At 38.3% G+C, this 18239-nt stretch overlaps 1 protein-coding gene and 1 long non-coding RNA gene across 5 annotated transcripts in view; one reads left to right on the forward strand and one right to left on the reverse strand.

Annotated features, from left to right (window-relative positions):
- ARHGEF33 (Rho guanine nucleotide exchange factor 33) overlaps positions 1-9776 on the reverse strand; it is a 102944-nt gene extending 93168 nt beyond the window's left edge. For 3 of the 4 annotated variants that reach the window (XM_016424709.2, XM_056793428.1, XM_056793387.1), the window contains exon 1: positions 9642-9776. The gene's annotated coding sequence lies outside the window, so the exon portion shown is untranslated. The remainder of the gene's footprint in view (positions 1-9641) is intronic. The other variant, XM_016424714.2, reaches the window with a different exon arrangement.
- LOC130453648 (uncharacterized) lies at positions 3932-5256 on the forward strand. The gene is made up of 2 exons (XR_008911110.1): positions 3932-4337; positions 5025-5256. It is a non-coding gene; the product is annotated as an uncharacterized LOC130453648 (long non-coding RNA).
- Positions 9777-18239: the final 8463 nt, after the last annotated feature.

Raw genomic sequence — 18239 nt, forward strand, 5'->3', positions numbered from 1 at the left:
AAAGACAGTCCCTGCCCTCAGGGCATTCCCATTTTAATGGAGGAGAAAACATGGGAAGATAGTATAACTACAAGATCTCCACAGAGCAAATGAATGGAAAGAAGGTACCAGCAATGGTGAAGACGGGGAAGACTCTTCTAGAAGGTATGACTGAAACCAGGTGGGAGGAGAGAGGAAGAGCATTGGGGAGGGCAGGTTGCCATGCACCCCACAGATCCTCGAGGCCAGATGTTATTGTAAGGAATAGCCAGGAAGGAATGGCCAAGTGGAAGATACCTGGCAAGGTCCAAAGAGGCTAGGTTGTTAAAGGTTCTAATTATGAAAGAAAGGATTTGACATTTCATCCTGGCACTACTTCTTTATAACATTAGAGCTTATCTGAGTCTTAAAGATGTTTTGTTCTCAAGAAATCCCTATTCAAATGTAAATAATGGGGGCAGAGGATGTCTGTTGGTACCATCTTCGTAGAGATTATCACAGAAGAGAACTGAGAACATACATGCATGTGTATGTATACATACACGGTAAGAACTCTAAGGAGAAGAAAGGAATTGAGAAGGTACCAAAAATAAGCTTTTCTTACTTGAGAATTTTGTTTGGGGTTGACTCTAAAATTTGACCCCTTACAATCAAACATAATGGACTTCTCTACTAGCAGCAATGCAATGATCCAGGACAATTCTGAGGGACTTATGAGAAGGAACATTATCCACATCCAGAGAAAGAACTGTGGGAGTAGAAACACAGAAGAAAAACAACTGCTTGATCACATGTGTAGATGGGGATAAGATTGTGGATGTAGACTCTAAATGATCACCCTAGTGCAAATATCAAAAATATGGAAATAAGTTTTGATCAATGACACATGTAAAACCCAGTGGAATTGTATGTTGGCTACAGGAGCAGGGTAGGAAGAGGGGAGGGAAAGAATATGAATCATGTAACCATGGAAAAGTATTCTAAATTAATGAATTAAATAAAAATTTTCAAATAAAAAAAATAATAAAATTTGACCCCATCTGTATCTATTCACCAAGAACAGGTCAGAAGGAAGAGGGGCTTTGTTAACTTGTCATGGACAGGAAATTTGGGTTATATTTTTTGTACTTTCCACAGCATTAACCCCAGGGCTGAGCACAGTAATCTAAAAAGACCTGTGAATGCCTAATTTTTTTCTACACAGATTTCCTGATGTAACGACCACCCCCTCATGGACACATACATACGTATTCCCATAAACCCATCTCTCATGATAAAACAGCTAAAATTAACCAACGCATAGACTGCATGAAGAGCACTGATAATGTTTGGAACCTGTTATCTTTTGACTGCTTATTCAGAGGAGGAAAGTCTGTTTCATTGGTCATTGCTTTCAGTAGATACTTCTTGGTGGAAGCCCCAAAGCAGGAACCAACCAGTAGAATAAAGACTAGAAACTCTTTGCTATTGGATGGTCTGAGACTTCTCCTCGCTTAAAAGTGTTTCTCTCTAAAATAACTTTAAGTTTAAGGTCCTCAATAAAACTTTGCTAGATTTCCCATTATCCTTTGTAAAAAATAGACTCGCATACAGGACTACAATCCCCACAAGCCTTTGCTCCACTTCCCCAAAATGCTTTGTAATCTCACGGGAATTCTGAGGTGGGCTGAGATCGAGGAAGGATTTAAGCTGGTGGCAAAGATTTTTGGCTCTTTTGGACTTCCATTTTGGAGCAGAGGTGTCTCGTCCGTGATGTGAGGTTATTTTGTCTAGGCCTCTGGCCTAGGCACATGTTTCTTACTTGTATATTCTTTAATCCTTAATCCTTAATAAACCTCTAAAAAATATAATACTCCTTGCAGAGAGAAACTAATTTCTACCTGCCTCAGTCTCCCCATATTCCTAAATTTTAACTGTTACACCTTAAAAATAGCTTCAATTCTCCTTTCTTTTTACAGTGGATAAACTTTTTCAGGAAACATACATGATAGGAAGTTTTATTTAAGAGTTTGTTTGGAGGCATTTGCTTTGTAAAAAATAAAATGCAGCATTAAAAAAAATTTTCTCTTAAAGCACTCTGGACAGGAGAGAAGGAAAGGCACCATCTTCTCCTTTGCAGAGCTGGGGGGACTCTGGGTGGGGGACATGGCACACACTAGCAGATTTAGTTGATATGTTGGCTTTATAGAACAGCGTCTTTTCCTTTTTTAAAAAGAGAGTCCCCAGGAATTTCATTGTTCCCCAGACCACCAGCCTGCTTACAGTCTAGTCCCCATAGTCATCATTAAGGGGAGCATCTTTCTCGGAGAAGGACTCGACATCCCTCAAGCTACCAATACCAACTGCTGACCAACCACTACTGACTGGCACTTGAGCCCCAAAGACCCAAGAAGAGCAGTTGGCTGTCCCACCACCCCCAACCCTGCCACTGTCTTTTGCCTTTGTATCCCCAGCATTCAGCATGGTGCCTAGTATATAGGAGGTACTTGATAGATGTTTATTGATTATCAATAACTCTCCCCACTCCCTGAAAGAGTACAACCACTAAAAAATTTGGCATTGCCAAATGGTTCATTCCCAGAAACAGATGTGGTTTTATCAATGGAAATGACATTGAAGATAATCACTGAACCCTCAGAACCATGGGGCCTTTCCCTCTGACCTGTAGCTTGAAGACATGGCTATTGTTGGGGGGCATTTTTGGAAATCAAGTCCAGCAAAGTCCTATTATAACAGGACTCATTATCCCCTGGTATGATGAGCAAAAATAAATTATATACACTTTTAAGTCCTATAGAAATTATTATCAATATTGCTACTATTAGTACATATTAGGGTAATTAGACAATTAGTATTATTAGTATATGTTTGTAGAATTAGATGATAGTAGCATCATTCCTGCTCTTATTATGAAGAGGCAGTAATGGTGGGTATAGGGAAAGGAGCATTGGTTCTATTGTGGATCCTAGAAATGAATCCTGCTTCTGCTACTCACTAGCTCTGTGCTGCAGTCCTGAGACATCTAGGGGGCATAGGACATTGCATCAGGAAGACCTGAGTTCAAATCCTGCCTCAGGCACTTACTAGCTGGGCTACCTGGGGACCTTCCTATTCCTAGAGGTCTTGCAAGCAAAGACTGAGCAATCTCTGGTCAGTTCTGCTCTGGAGTGGATCTTGGTCAGCTGTGGCTTGGCCTAGGTGCTCTCTAAAATCCCTCCCACCTCTGAGATTCTTTTGGATTCCATAAGTTCTCTAATGAAAAGTTTGGCCTAAATGAAACATTGCCAGTCATTCGTAAATTCTTATCAAAGTTAAAGGGCCCCTCCCTGCTTTAGGTGAACAGTAAACTGAATTTTGTAAGGATGGAAGCAAATCACTTAACCCCTCTGGACCTCAGCTTCCTCCTCAGTAAATGGGAAGAATAATAGAAAGGTTATCGTGACAATCAAATGAGATCTTATACATAGAGTGCTTCACAAACCTTAAAAGCAGCTCATGGGTTAGCCATGATTAGTTAACCTCTCTAGGGCTTGGCTTTCTCATCTGCATAAGGGCCAAGATGGTAGAGGACACACATCCTATGAACCTACATCCTCTCAGTCTTTACATCCATGTGTTACTTTTTTGTATACTTATATTCAAGCTATGTTTAATTCAATTTAATTCTATTCTATTCTCTGCTAGGAGATGGAAAGCCCCCAACAAAACAGTCCCTGACTTTGTAGGCATTTTCATTCTCTGGCAGCCTTTTCATTTGGAAAAGGAAAAAGTTGAGACCCATTAGGTAAAATGATTTGGTCCCAAGGATTTTGAATGAAAGTTTGATTTATAAAATCGAAATGATAATCTACTCTATATTAACATGAATCATTATTTTTCTCTCAACTAAACACTAAGATAAGAACTTGTCTTCCAGTGAAGCCCTCCTCTAATGAGTCCTCAAAGCAAGATGGCAGCCTTGAGTTCTTGAAAGTTATGCCAGTGGAGTGAAGGCAGTAGCAAGTCCAAGTTGGAAAGACTTTGGGCACAGGCTCAATGATTATTAACAGGGTCATCATTTGAGAACCAGCTTAGCAGAGACTAGAGAGATTCATCACTAGGTAGTCTGTAGGGTAAATACAATTTTTAACCACCTGCCACTCACCAAAATAATTTATTAAGTCCCTCTCTTATTCTGTCCTAAAATTCCTTTTGGAATTCTCCTTTTTCCTTAGTTCCTCCTGTGAGATACCTGATTGTCAACCTGCATTTATTGTAAACTTGCTTCTTATTTCTCAATTCTTATAGGGAGAAAGATTGTGGACTCATGCCTATGAACGTACTCTTTGAAATATGGAAGCATTATTCTTACGCAATTGGTGAGTTATCCATATCCTTTATTTGACTTCCACCGTTTTGTTGCCCATCTTCCATACTTGGTATCTCAAATGAAAACATGGGAAACCAAAAATCAGAATCAGTCAATTTTGTTACTTAATTAGCTGCTTTTCACTGAGTCCATTGTCAAGGTCTTTCCAGCTTAGCCAGGCCCAGAGATTGAACTCTACCACCACAGCCTTCAAGAATCGAGTCATTTCCATGCTTTAAGGAGGCCTTGGAACAGGAATTTGTTACCCAGCGACAGAAGATATGTTACTGTCCAAGGACCAGGCTAGATACAAAGGGACTCATCACTAGCAATCTTCAAAGGCTATCTACTAATTTATTTATTTATTCCCTTACTTTCTGTCTTAGAAACAACTCTAAGACAGAAGGGCAAGGGCAAGGGCAAAGCAAATGGGGTTAAGTGACTTGTCCAGAGTTCAAGAACTAGGATGTTTCTGAAACCAGATTTGAACCCAGGTCCTTCTGACTCCAGACCTGGTGCTCTTTCCACTGAGTCACCTCACTATTTCCCATCTACTCATTTATAAAGAGGTTTGAGTTGCACATGATGAAGAGAGTAGCCACTCTAATGGAATCCTGAATCCTTAAAGTACGAAAGAGGTGGAAGGTACCTTCCTATTCCTAGAGGACTTTCAAGTAAAGGAGTGATCTCTTTTCAGATGTGTTTTTCAGATTCCGTGAGTTCCTGAAGGAAAAGGCTGCCCAAACGAGCCTCTGCTGGTCATCATTAGTAAACTACAATCAGGTAGAGGGTACATCTCTCTTTTCTGTAAATAATAAACCAGATGTTCAGGGGGAAGGATATTAAAGATGTTTGGATGACTTTTAGGAAGTGTTTGTCACAGAAAAATGAAAAGTGTCCATAAATTTAAAATAAAGAGATAACAAAAATTCAGTTCATTGATTTTTTTTAACTCTTACCTGATGTCTTAGAATCAATACTAAGTATAGGTCAAGGATAGGCAGTGGGGGGGGGGGGGGCTAAGTGATTTGTCCAGGGTCACACAACTAGGGAGTGTCTGAGGCCAGATTTTTAAATAAGTGACTCAAGGACCTGATAAAAGTCACTAGGTTTAACTTGCATGCTCAGACTCTTTGCAAATCTCTCATTCCCACTATTCTATTCTAATAATTTGAACCCAGGACCCCCTATCTCCAGGAGTGATTCTCTATCCATTCTCTTGTCTACCTAAATGTCCCTACACCTTCCCCCCATTTACTGATTTTTTTTTTGGACAGATTTCATTGGTCTAAATGATCTCCAAGCTTTAATTTCTTGGAAAATTGAGAGATGACAATACAAGATAAATATCCATGTTGTTTAGGAAATGAAGATTTTAAAATAGAAGAAAGAGAAAATACATATTTAAAAGGAGAAATTAAAGCATTTTTTTAAAATTACTTGACAACTTGGAAAGCAAAAAAGATGACACTGTCATGAATTGGATTCTAAGTATCTGGGACTCAAGTTAGGTGTTTGAAGAGGTAAAGCATAGAGTGTGCAGTGATTAGGTCTGTCAGTAATGGGAAATCCTTTACTGCTCTCAAAAGGCAATGGGCAGTGTGGTTAGGTAAAAAAAAATGTGATTTAGGAGCCCGAAAACCTGATTTGAAGGCTAGTTCTGCTGCTTACTTTTGTGTGTCCTTGAGCAAATAAATCATTTACCTCTCTCGGCCTCAGTTTCCTCAAAGAAGACATAAAATGCAACAACTTAATAACAAAGAAATGTGCCATGGTAGCCAGAAGGATACCATTTGAGAGGTGTATGGCCAAAAAAAAAGAGGTTGGTGTCAGGGGGATGGACTCAGATAAGAAGTTCTAAACACTTCTGCTAATTCTTCATTTAACTAAGAGTGAGGCTGTCTGCAGGTAATGAGGAGAAACTGAAAATCTGGACTCTCATTTGAGATTCAGAGTGAGAAAGCTTTTTAGAAATAAAATGATCCATTCAGGGGCCCAGAAGGGGACATCCTTTACCCAAGGTCACAAAGGTAGCAAGTAGCAGAGCTGGGCTTTGAACTCAGGTCTTCTACCCCACTTCAATGATGGGTGCATGACTGAAAGGATGCTTAGAGGCATCCAGCCACCCCTTTATTTTACAGATGAAGAAACTGAGGCTCCAAACAGTGAAATAAATTGCTCAGTGTTAAATGGTAAGTAAACATCAGAGGCGGGCCAGTGTGCTGCAGTGGATATAGTGCCAAGGCTGCAGTCATTAAGCCTCCTCTTCCTAAATTAAAATCTGGCCTCAGACACTTACTAGCTGTGTGACTCTGAGCAAGCCGCTTCACCCTGTTTGTCTCGGTGTCCCCATTTGTGAAATGAACTACAGAAGAAAATGGCAGACCTCTCCAGAAAACCCAATTTGGACATGATGGAGGCACAGAAACCACCTCTAGTCCCAGTCAGTGCTCTTTATGTACTAATCCCACTGTCTTCTAGTCTTAACCTTATAAATACTGCTTCAGAATGACAGTAACTACCTATTCCTACTCTAACTATTTATTTTAGAGAGTTAATTTTAGATCTCCTACTGCTGTCTACTCCTTAATCCTACATATTTTCTTTGGCTCATCTTATTGGAGGTCCTAAAAGTGATTTAACAAATTAAATAATCAAGCTTTGTCCTCTAGGACACCTATTTCCCTCCATAGTAGTAAATTAAGTTAGGTAAATCAATTAAGGAAGGAATGGTATTCTGTCAAAGTATAAATTCTATTGAGGGGGAAGACCAAGAAGTTACCTTTAGCATCTTCCCTAAGGTGATCAAGAAGGGATCACTATTTTCCTAATTTCTTTAAAAAAAAACTCTAAGAAATAATGGGGGGATGGATGAGCCACAGAGGTGAAAAGAAAACTGATTTAGAGAGTTTTAGAGAAAGTGAGAGCCCAAGCCTGGGCAGAAGCTCTATGGCTTCAGTTATCTTTTTTTTTTTCATTTTCTTCATTTGTAAAATGAGGATGAGCCATTACCTTCCCCACAGGCTGGGTTCTATAACCTGTAAAATTCTATAGAAATGTCTTTTTGCATATTTTGTACATAAGATTCTAAAAACATTAGGAAAAGGAAACAGCTAAGCCAGGTCACCAATTTTGAAGAAGAAACTCTCCCAAGAAGTGATTCCATGTATTCAAATTTGTACTTTATGAAATGATGACTATGGAAACTATGGACATTGGTTCCAGTCCAGTGGAAATAGGCAGGGCATATTCCAACAATGTGACTACTTTAGGGATATGCTTATTCCTAGACCATGTGAGAGAAAAATACTAATCCTAGAGATTTGAGGGGTTTATGCACCCTCCTCCCCTCCCTAGTGGACAGTTATGGGGAAATGGCTATGAGGAAGAGATGTGGAATGGGGGATAGATGAGGCAACAATAGTAGAAAGACAGAAGAAAAACAACTGCTTGATCCCATGGGTTGATGGGGATATGGTTAGGGATGTAGACCCTAAATGATGACCCTAGAGCAATTATCAATAATATGGAAATAGGTCTTGATCAATGACACATGTAAAACTCAGTGGAATTGCTTGTTGGCTATGGGGGGGGGGGGAGGAAGAGAGGGGAGAGAAAGAACATGAATCATGTAACCATGGAAAATATTCTAAATTAATTAATTAAATAAAAATTCTCAATAAAAAAATATGAGGCAACCCACAACTATTCATTGAACCCTAATGTGTGTAAGATACTATGTAAGAGTGTAGCACTGTCATCAATAGTCTTAAAGCATCTCCCTTTTATTTCTTTATTTTAAAGGAAGTTCATTTTAGGTCTCTCTTAAAATTGAGGAAGATTGATGATTTTTCTCCTTGAAAGTACCTGTGTTTTCTGATTTGTTTATTTGCATTATTACTGTTGTCAATAATATAGAACCATTTTCAACTTGGAGGTATCACAAGAATAACATTGCACACATTAAAAAGGGAACAAAGGATTGTTTGTTCACTGATTCTCCAGAAAAAGAGCCAAAGGACTGGTTGCAACAATAGTTTCCCCTTCGTGCTTCCCAAATATTTAGTCCATATTCATGATTTCATTGTTGTGGGAAATTCCTGGTGTGGAAATTCCATCCACAGTTGCAGATCAATAACAAAATCACAGAGTGTTTACTGAGGCATTTGTCCATGGCTTGTGACTTGATGTTGGCCACATAGTTAGTACATGTCAAAGACAGAACTTGACTCTAGGACTTTCTGCTTCTAGGCTAAACTTACTACATTATACCAAGCAGCCTCTCCTTCCTAATTAGGATGGTCAACATTTAGAGATAAAAAGGGTTCTGCAGGAGCCTTTAAAAAAATAGTCCACAAGATGATCCAAAAATAAATTGTTAGACATTTAGAATCTGTTTACTGTTAGTTGATACACATAAATTCATATCTCAAAGTTCCAATACTATGTATATGATGAAGACTTGTTTCTCTGTTTCCTGACCTGCCCCTTCTGTAAAAGCCAAAAGGTGCTCTGCATTGGCATTCATTTATAAAGGTCCTTTGGCTATTGTAGCAAAGTGAGTAAATTCTCTCCATTCCTTCATCTGGTTTCTTCCCAGCTTTGTGCTGATGATTCTGAAGCAAGCTACACAAAATTCTTAGTCTGTTAAGTGCTTTAAGTGAGGATGCTTCAATCATCCATTCCATTTCTCCTTCCTTAATCAGATGTAAATCTAGAGAAGTTTTCTAAATTTCTGCCCACCTACAACTTGCATTCAGACAACAGTACAAGATGGCATAGATGTAGATTATATTTGATGAGCAGCCATATCACAATTGTAAGGGTTTGTTTTTTTTTAATGATCTCTCTGACAATCTAATTCTGTTTCTATTCATGATCATGGACATATGTATTAAGTTCCAGAAAAATATTGCATCATTTTAGAAAGAAAACATTATATGATTACAGATGATTTTATATATGCAGATATAAGCAATAGATGACAATAGAAACAATGATTTTACACTTTCTTGGATCTATGTATGGTCTCACTGATGTGGATGCTTTCTCCAACCGTGGAGATCAGAAATCACACATATCCTCTCATCCTCCTGGGCTCTTGCCCATGTCCTCCTATAAATGATCAGCCCATAAAACTATTTTATATATCACTATAATTTAATTAGAAATCTGACCTGAAATGGCTACCTTAAGTATCAATTGATATAGTTTGAATTTAAATAAACAGTTCAATAAACATGATTTTTCTTTTTTTGTAAAAAACATCCCTCTTTTTAAATCAATGAAAGCACATAAAAAAATATACACTTACCCCTACAGTAGTTGCTATGATTAAATTCTTCTCAGGATCAGAGCTTATGTGAATGAGAAATTAATGCAAAAATAAAAAGAGCAGCAGTAGAGAGCTAGCTTGTTTGACTTACCCTGGAATGAGACTGTCACATACTAATCAGTGACTTTAAATGCAAGGATAACTAATGTCTCTTCTCATTATATAATCTCTAGGTCAAATCCTAGCATCAACTGAGCATAAAACTGAACTATGTTGATTTCATAGAACAAAAAGGGACCCATGAAAAAATTAATGATTTTGATGTTTTTTTTTAAAAAAAAAGGAAAACGTAAAGCTTTTTATTTTTAAATCATTTCATAGCATTAAAAAGTTAATGATCTGCTACTCACATTATATATATATATATGTATTATATGCATAATATACATATAAACCATATTACTAGGATGGTATTTTCAAGGAAAAGTCAACTAACTTGAAAAGGGGACTTTGAGAAGCAAAATACAGAGGAAAAATTAAACAAGTTCCAACATAGTTGATATTTCCCTAAAATCAGTTTTCAAAAATTTTGATATTATTCATTTTGTCTCTATATCTCTTGGAACTTCTCTTATACTTGCTTTTAATGACTCTGACTTTATTCCCTTAGAATGCCCACTACAATGATCATATGTAATATTGATATCCATAGTCTGGCATAGTAAAAATTGTCCCTAGATTTGGAACCAGAATTCTGGCTTTGCTACTCACTACCTATGTGACCTTGGATAAGTAATTTCAACTCCCTGAGTCCAAACGTCCCATATTTGTAAAACTGGGGAGAGGAGGGAGGGAGAGGTCCACAGGATAATTTCCAAGATCAATTTCTTGATTGTGCAAAGTGCAAAGACTATGATTCTATTAACACCTAATACTATGCTTTATATCCCTGAGGAAATAAGCTTTAATGGATGTTGATACCCCAACAGCTTATATTTTCTTCTAAAGAGATCCTAGACACTGTTAAGTTTTCATAGATTGCTTTGCTAGTTCAGAAATGTTCCCTGAGTGATGTGTGGACTAAGTGTATGAATAGCTTTGAAAGGAGAAAGCAGCCACTATTGACAACCATCTGAAAGATTGTTCAGAGGCTCTAGAGGAATCTATTCACACCCATCAAAGACGGAAAAATTCATTGTTGAAAGGCCTGTGAAAAGGCAGACATACAAACTCACTGCAGGTGAGGTTGTGAATCAGTCCAACCATTTTAGAAAATCATGTGGAATTTTGCAAGAAATGGTTCAAATCCTTGGACCCAGCAATCTAACTACTGGGTTTATAACTCAAGGAGATAACTGACAGGAGGAAAAGATGTATGTGAGATATATGTGTGTGTGTATATACATATATATGTGTGTGAATATGTACATATGTACAAACACATATGTACATATATATTCTTAGCAGCCCTTTTAAATAGGAGAAAGCTATGTGCCTAACCATTGGAGAATGGCCAAATAAACTGCATGGTAGAATATAAGATGACTGAAGAGTCAGATCATATACTCAACCACATAAACTCTATGATATATGAATGAATGAATGAATGAATGAATGAATGAATGAATGGTTATGCTATGATGAATGATGACTATGAAGAATTTGGAGATGTTTGGGAAAACTTACCTATTAATGGCTCCTTAAACAACCAGGATCATGGACCTCTTAAACTCTAAATGACTGCTATCTTCTCTTGACATCAGCCACGCAAAGGGATAATTATAATCTTGACCATCATTATTTCCCAGATTCAGAACTCTGAAATTCTTCTCTTCAATAGCCAACTATCTTTCTATTTTGACCTGAGCTTCCCTCCTGCTAAACCTATTCTTCTTTCTCACTGTGATCTCGCTCACCTCTGTAACCTAGTCTACCATCCCTGCATTGTTCTCATTTAATAGTTAATAATAATAATAGCTTATATTTATGTATTGCTTTAAGGTTTGCAAAGCCCTTCATATATATGTGATCTCATTTGATCATCAGACCAATGATGTGAAGTAGGCATTATTATCATCCCCATTTTACAGACCAAGAAATCGTGGCTTAGAAAGGAAGTGTCTTGGGGTGGAGTCAAGATGGTGGCTTAGAAGCAGCAAAAGTTCAGACCTCTGAAAACTCTTCCTTACCAATCACAAACTGAATGCTCCTAAGGGACTGAAATTCAAACTTAACAACAGGACAAAGCCAGGGAACCCTCCTGCTGGACTCAATTCAAAAGGTACACCCTCCCAAAAGCCAGAATCCAAGAATACTCGGGTCTAAGGGGAAGGCTGAAGGAAGGTCCCAGGACCCCTCCTCCCCAACCCAGAGTGCTGAGCCCCCAGAGGCTGTGGGAATCTCTGGGAAGGCAAAGGTACTGGTCTGGAGGGTGTACCTTGTGAGCAGGGCTGTGCCAGGCTCAGAGCGTCCAACACAGGTGGCAGGGAAGCAGCCAGAGAGAGATCGAAGAGCTGGCAGCCCCAGTGGCTGGGTCCTTCCATTTGGCTCCAGTCTCACCAGAGGTTTTTGCCTCAGGGCACATCCAGACCAACCCAGTTGAACCTAATCCCATCAGGAGTCCTCAGAGCTCAGGCAGGCCAAGACTCCTCCCCCCCTAGAGTACAGGGCCTCCCTCAAGGACCGAAACCTCTGGGCGGGCAAAGGCACTGGTCTAGAGGGTGTACCTTGCAGATAGGGCTGTGCCAGGCTCAGAGCATGGAGTGCAGGCAGTGGGGAAGCAGCTGGAAAGAACTGGAGAGAGCCTGGGTGGCTGAGACCTTCCATTTGGCTCCAGCTTTCCAAGAGTTTTCAGCCTCAGAGCACTTACAGCCCAACCCAGCTGAACTTAATCTGATCAAAAGCCTCCAGGGGACAGGGAAGCCAATATTCCTTCCCCCAGAGACTGTACTGAGAGATCTGACAAAGCTCCAAGAGGGGAGACTGACAGAAAGCCCCAAAACCAAAAAAAATGAGAGGAGCAAGAGCACAAATATGGGGAGCAAAGAAGGGGTAAATACAAACAAACAACAGAAAAAGAAGAAGAAATTACAATAGACAGCTTCTGTACAGGTAATGAGCAAAGAGTTAATGAAACAGAGGGGGAGGGATCAACAAAGGAAAAATCAGAAATCCCAGCGAATTGGATACAGGCTTTGGAAAAACTCAAAATGCAATTCAAAACACAATTAAGAGAGGCTGAAGACAATTGGGAAAAGAACTTAAAAACTAAGATAATTCATCTGGAAACAGAAAATATGTCTTGAAAGCCAAAATCAACCAGCTGGAAAATGAGGCAAAGAAGATGAAAGATGAGGTGAAGAAGATGAAAGATGAGAAAAAGGAGATGAAAGACGAGGTAAAGAGGATGAAAGATGACCTTCAAAGAAAATCAGACCAGAAGGAAAAGGATGACCAAAAAGCCAAGGATGAAATCCAGTTTTTAAGAACCAGAATACAACAACTAGAATTAAGTGACCTCACAAGGCAGCAGGACACTATAAAACAAAATCAAAAGAATGAAAAAATTGAGGAAAATATGAAGCATCTCGTTCACAAATCATAGGATTTAGAAAAATGTTCAAGGAGAGATAATTTAAGAATCATTGGTCTACCAGAAGAACATGACAAAAGAAAAATCCTGGACATCATGCTACAGGAAATTATTCAAGAAAACTGCCCCAATATCCTAGAACAAGAGGGGAAAGTGGAGATTGAAAGAATCCACAGATCACCTCCTGTACTAAATCCCCAACTGACAACACCCAGGAATGTTATAGCCAAATTCAAGAACTATCAGACCGAAGAAAAAATATTACAAGCTGCCAAGAAGTCATCATTCAGATCCCACGGAACCACAGTGAGGATAACGCAGGATCTGGCTGCATCCACACTAAAGGACTGAAAGGCATGGAATATGATATTCTGAAAAGCAAGGGAACTAGGTCTACAACCAAGAATCAACTACCCAGCAAAACCGACTATATTCTTACAGGGGAAAGTATGGTCATTCAACAAAATAGAAGAATTCCAAGAATTTGTAAAGAAAAGACCAAACCTGAACAGAAATTCGATGTCCAAGTACAGAACTCAAGAGAATCATCAAAAGGTAATTTAAAAAGAGGGAAAAAAGAAAGGAAGTGTCTTGTCCAGTTATGTAGTTAGTATCTAAGTCAGGATTTTAATTCAGATCCTCTTGAGTCCAGCACTCTATCCATTCATCTTTATTACTGACTGATTCAGCATATGCATATGTTAACAGTTATCCTTGAATCTTTTGCTCCATTATCCTATCACCAATCACATTTTGTCAAACTCCTACCCTGGGTTGCTCCCCGACCTGCATCTGCCTTTCCCATCCATACTTACCTACTAGTGGATTAAAAAACAGAATCCTACTATATGTTGTATACAAGAAACACATTTGAGGCAGGGAGACCCACATAGAGTAAAAGTAAGGGGCTGGAGCAGAATTTATTGTGCATCATCCAAAGTAAAAAAAGCAGGAGTAGGAATCATGATCTCAGACAAAGCTAAAGCAAAAATAGATCTGCTTAAAAGATGTACTAACCAGCTACCACAAGAGACTAGAGCAACTGTGCCAACTGGGTCCACTTTTTAAAAAATGATTACCTTTTGTCTTAGGATCAACACAGACCATTGATTCCAAGGCTAGGCATTGGGGTTAAGTGACTTGCCCAGGATAATACAGCTAGGAAATATCTGAAGTCAAATTTGAACCCAGGACCTCCCACCTCCAGATCTGGCACTCTATCCCCTTAGCCACCTGGCTGCTCCCAACTGGGTTCACTTTAAGTTAATGTTGTTTGATCTTAACTGGGCTCACACTGATGCCCAGCAATCCTTTCCTTCCCTGAGTGACTCTTACCATCATAGCTATTCCAAATTTTCCCCCTTCTCAAGCCTCCTATACTTCTTCATCCTCTCTGCCTCTCAGTATGGGACCTTCCTTTCCACTTTTCTAGGAGGAAGGGTAAGGCCATGTCTTGTGGGCTCTTTTACCTCTTCTACTTCACAATTCAAAACTCACCTTTATCATCACTTAACCTAAATTAGGACCATTCATGAGAGCAACTAGCACATGAAGAACTTGAGTTCAAAGGGTTAAAAAAACCACGAGATAATCAGTTTCTCCTTCCCATTTCAGTTGTGACTCTACAAATTGATTGTGTAAGTAATTCAGGCATCAGCACTAGGGAGAAAAAAAAACTACACATAAGGCTTAAAAGTTCAAGTGAGATTTGTTACAAGAAATTTTTTAAATCAGCTGAAGTTCTGAGTGAAATGCTACAGTCTTTTGATTCTTCATCCAGATTGGGGTGATCCTGTGGCTGTTACTCAAATTGAGATGGTATGACAGCTCCAAAATGACTTTCCAGTTTTCTCTTTTTATGGAGGAAAAGTCCCATTTCTGATATACGTTAGAGATGTTTTCTTCTTTATGGAGTTTCTAGGATGGTGATTAGTGGGGAGCTAAGGAGGCCAACTCCTAAAATTGTTCTCTTGATCTCATCCCATCTTGTCTGGAGCTCTGCCCCCTTTCTAAAATGTACAGTCTTTCCTTAGCCACTGGCTCTTTCCCTGCCACCTATATAGATATTAATATCTCCCATCCAGACAAAATACAAAAAAACCCCAAAACCTCACATGACTTAGTTATCCCCTCAAACTACTCTTTTACAGCCAAACCACTAAAAAAAAAAAAAAGCCTATTCTCATTGCCTGCTACCATTTCTTGAAGGCCCATTCTCTTCTCAATTCCTTGTAAGTTGACTCCTTGCTTCTGGTCTTTCTCTTCCTGAAACCATTTTCCATAGTGATCAAATTGATATTAATAAAAGACTATGTCACTCTGCTACTCAAAAGTCTTTAGTGACTTCCTTTGATCTCAAAGATAAAATATGGGATATTTATGGCTCCTTCCTAATTATCCAATTTATTTCATATTAATTCCCACCTATTCTGTCCATTCCAGATAAACTGATCCATTAACTGTTTCTCTATCTTCTATATTTTTGCTTGTCTTTTCAGTGGGTGAAGGGCTGGAGGGAGAGAATTTGGAATTCAAAATTTCTTAAAATTAATGTTAAAAATAAATTAAAAACACACAAAATTCCATCACCACTTTGATGCCATTTTAATTGGAGTCCCCCAATATCTAGCATGATATCTCACTGTTACCTTTTAGAATGCCTAGTTTTATTCAAAACTTAAATGCCATTTCTAAGTAGGAGAGGTATTCCTTAGCAATTAGGAAGTTCTTCTGAGACTTATATTGGCAGATATTGTGTTGATTGCATTGTGGTCCAAAATACTGCAGAATTTCCTCAGTGAGATCCATGGTCATAGAATAGACACTAACATTGGGGACACAAAGTGAATGAAGGACATTTGCTGCCAGTTTACGACATGCAGCTCATCACTTAGTCAGTCCAGCAATACAGCCGTCTCAGACAATTGCTATAGAGGGATTTTTCCAGGGGTGCAGAATAGAATAAGTGCGAGAAACTGGGCTGGATAACACTTGGCCAATTCCATAGCATTCTCAATGATCCCACATTATTCTTGGCCACGATATCCCAACTTTTAAACTCTAATATTCTAGCAGTGGTACTCTATGACTGAATCATGAAACACTGTGCTCTCCAAAGTCTCATAATTATAGGTAACCCAAAGTGCAACAGAAAGATGAAAGGATGGTTTAAGTAGGACCAAAGATTTTAGCAAACATATTTGTAACAGATATCAATAATATGTATAACTGAGGAAAAAAAGTACATGGCTAGATCACTTAATAAGAGTAAAGGATAATAGGACTGCTGAAATTTTGTATTTTTATTCCTGAATTAGTAAAATAAAGGAAGATCTTTGCAAGGCTGAGAGATATAAGGATTACTGATTGGTTTTTATAATTTTCTTATTTTATACTTTTGTTGTTGTTGTTTCAGTTGTGTCTAACTCTTCATGACCACATTTGGGGTTTTCTTGGCAGAGATACTGGAGTGGTTTGCCATTTCCTTCTCCGGTTCATTTTATAGATGATGAAACTGAGACAAACAGGGTTAAGTGACTTGCCCAGGGTCACATAGCTTGTAGGTGTCTATGTGTATTTGAATGTAGGAAGAGGATTTTTCTTGACTTTAGGCCCAGCACTCTTATTTACTATTCATTAATGAATATTTGTGTGTACATGGAAAGGAAAAAGTAGATTATATATCAAACTACAAATTTCTATTATTTTCTTTTTAAATACATAGACTCAAACCTGTAACTTCTAAAGCTGTCCTACTTATCAGATTGTTCTGTTGTATATGGCGCATTTACGGAAAGACAAGGATAAATATCTCACAAAAAAAATGTTCATATAGGCTATTATTTGTATTGATGGACAAAAATGAGAACACAAATCTATTTAAGCACTGAAGAGTAAGGACGTATAATTTAATAATATTGTGTTTTTCTCTTATAGTTAAATGTAAGGTTGGAGATTATTTGAACTAATTTATCATTCTCCCCATCTGTTAGTCACCAAGCATTTATTAAGCACCTATTACGTGCCAGTCACTGTAATAAATCTATGCTAAAAACTCTTCAGGGCTATCCTGAGAATCCTGAGGAGAGCTGTCACAGTCCTGCCCTGGAAATCCAGCTGGATAATGTGAATGTAAATTGCTCTCACTTTAAGATTCTATTATCTTACATATAGATACACATGTCCATATAATCATAATTTTGAGACATAAAAAACATTTTCAGGTCTTACTATTCTTAATCTTCAAAATTTCTCTGGGGTTTCATATTGTAGATGGCATATGCATGCCTTTTTACAGGGGAGAAAACAAAGCACCAAGCTGATAACTGGCTTTCCCAAGATCACACAGAAATTTTAAGAAATAGCTTTCCAGGGGGTAGCTGGGTAGCTCAGTGGATTGAAAGCCAGGCCCAGAGATGGGAGATCCTAGGTTCAAATCTGGCCTCAGACACTTCCCAGCTGTGTGACCTTGGGCAAGTCACTTGACCCCCATTGCCTAGCCCTTACCACTCTTCTGCCTTGGAGCCAATACACAGTATTCACTCCAAGACGGAAGGTAACGGTTTAAATTTTAAAAAAAAAAGAAAGAAAGAAATAACGTTCCCCCAAAAGTTGTGTTTATCAGAATGGATTACTTCAAGTTGAGCTTCTCACAACTTTTAAAAATTAAAAAAAATTGTTAGTTTTTTAAATGTTAAAATTAATATTTTTGTTTCTTTGTACCATTTAAAATATATATCAGAATCTCTTCTGCAATATGTACTCCATTTGGTCCTCCCTTGCAACAAAGAAAAACTGGAACAGAATGCAAGTGACAAAGCAAAGATGTGCCAGATTAGTCTCTGGGTCTGAGACTGGTCATTATATTTCATCCAAGTCCAGCAGCATCTGTGTTGTTTTCATTTATATTAATGTAGTTGTTGTATATATTGTTCTCTTGTTTCTATTCCCTCCACTCTTTGTGAATTTTCCCAGGGTTCTCTGAATCATTTATATTTGTCATTTTTTATAATGCAATATTCCTTTTTATACTTCTGTCGCAATTT

Source organism: Monodelphis domestica, chromosome 1, assembly GCF_027887165.1.
Source record: "Monodelphis domestica isolate mMonDom1 chromosome 1, mMonDom1.pri, whole genome shotgun sequence".
Taxonomy (NCBI): Eukaryota; Metazoa; Chordata; class Mammalia; order Didelphimorphia; family Didelphidae; genus Monodelphis; species Monodelphis domestica.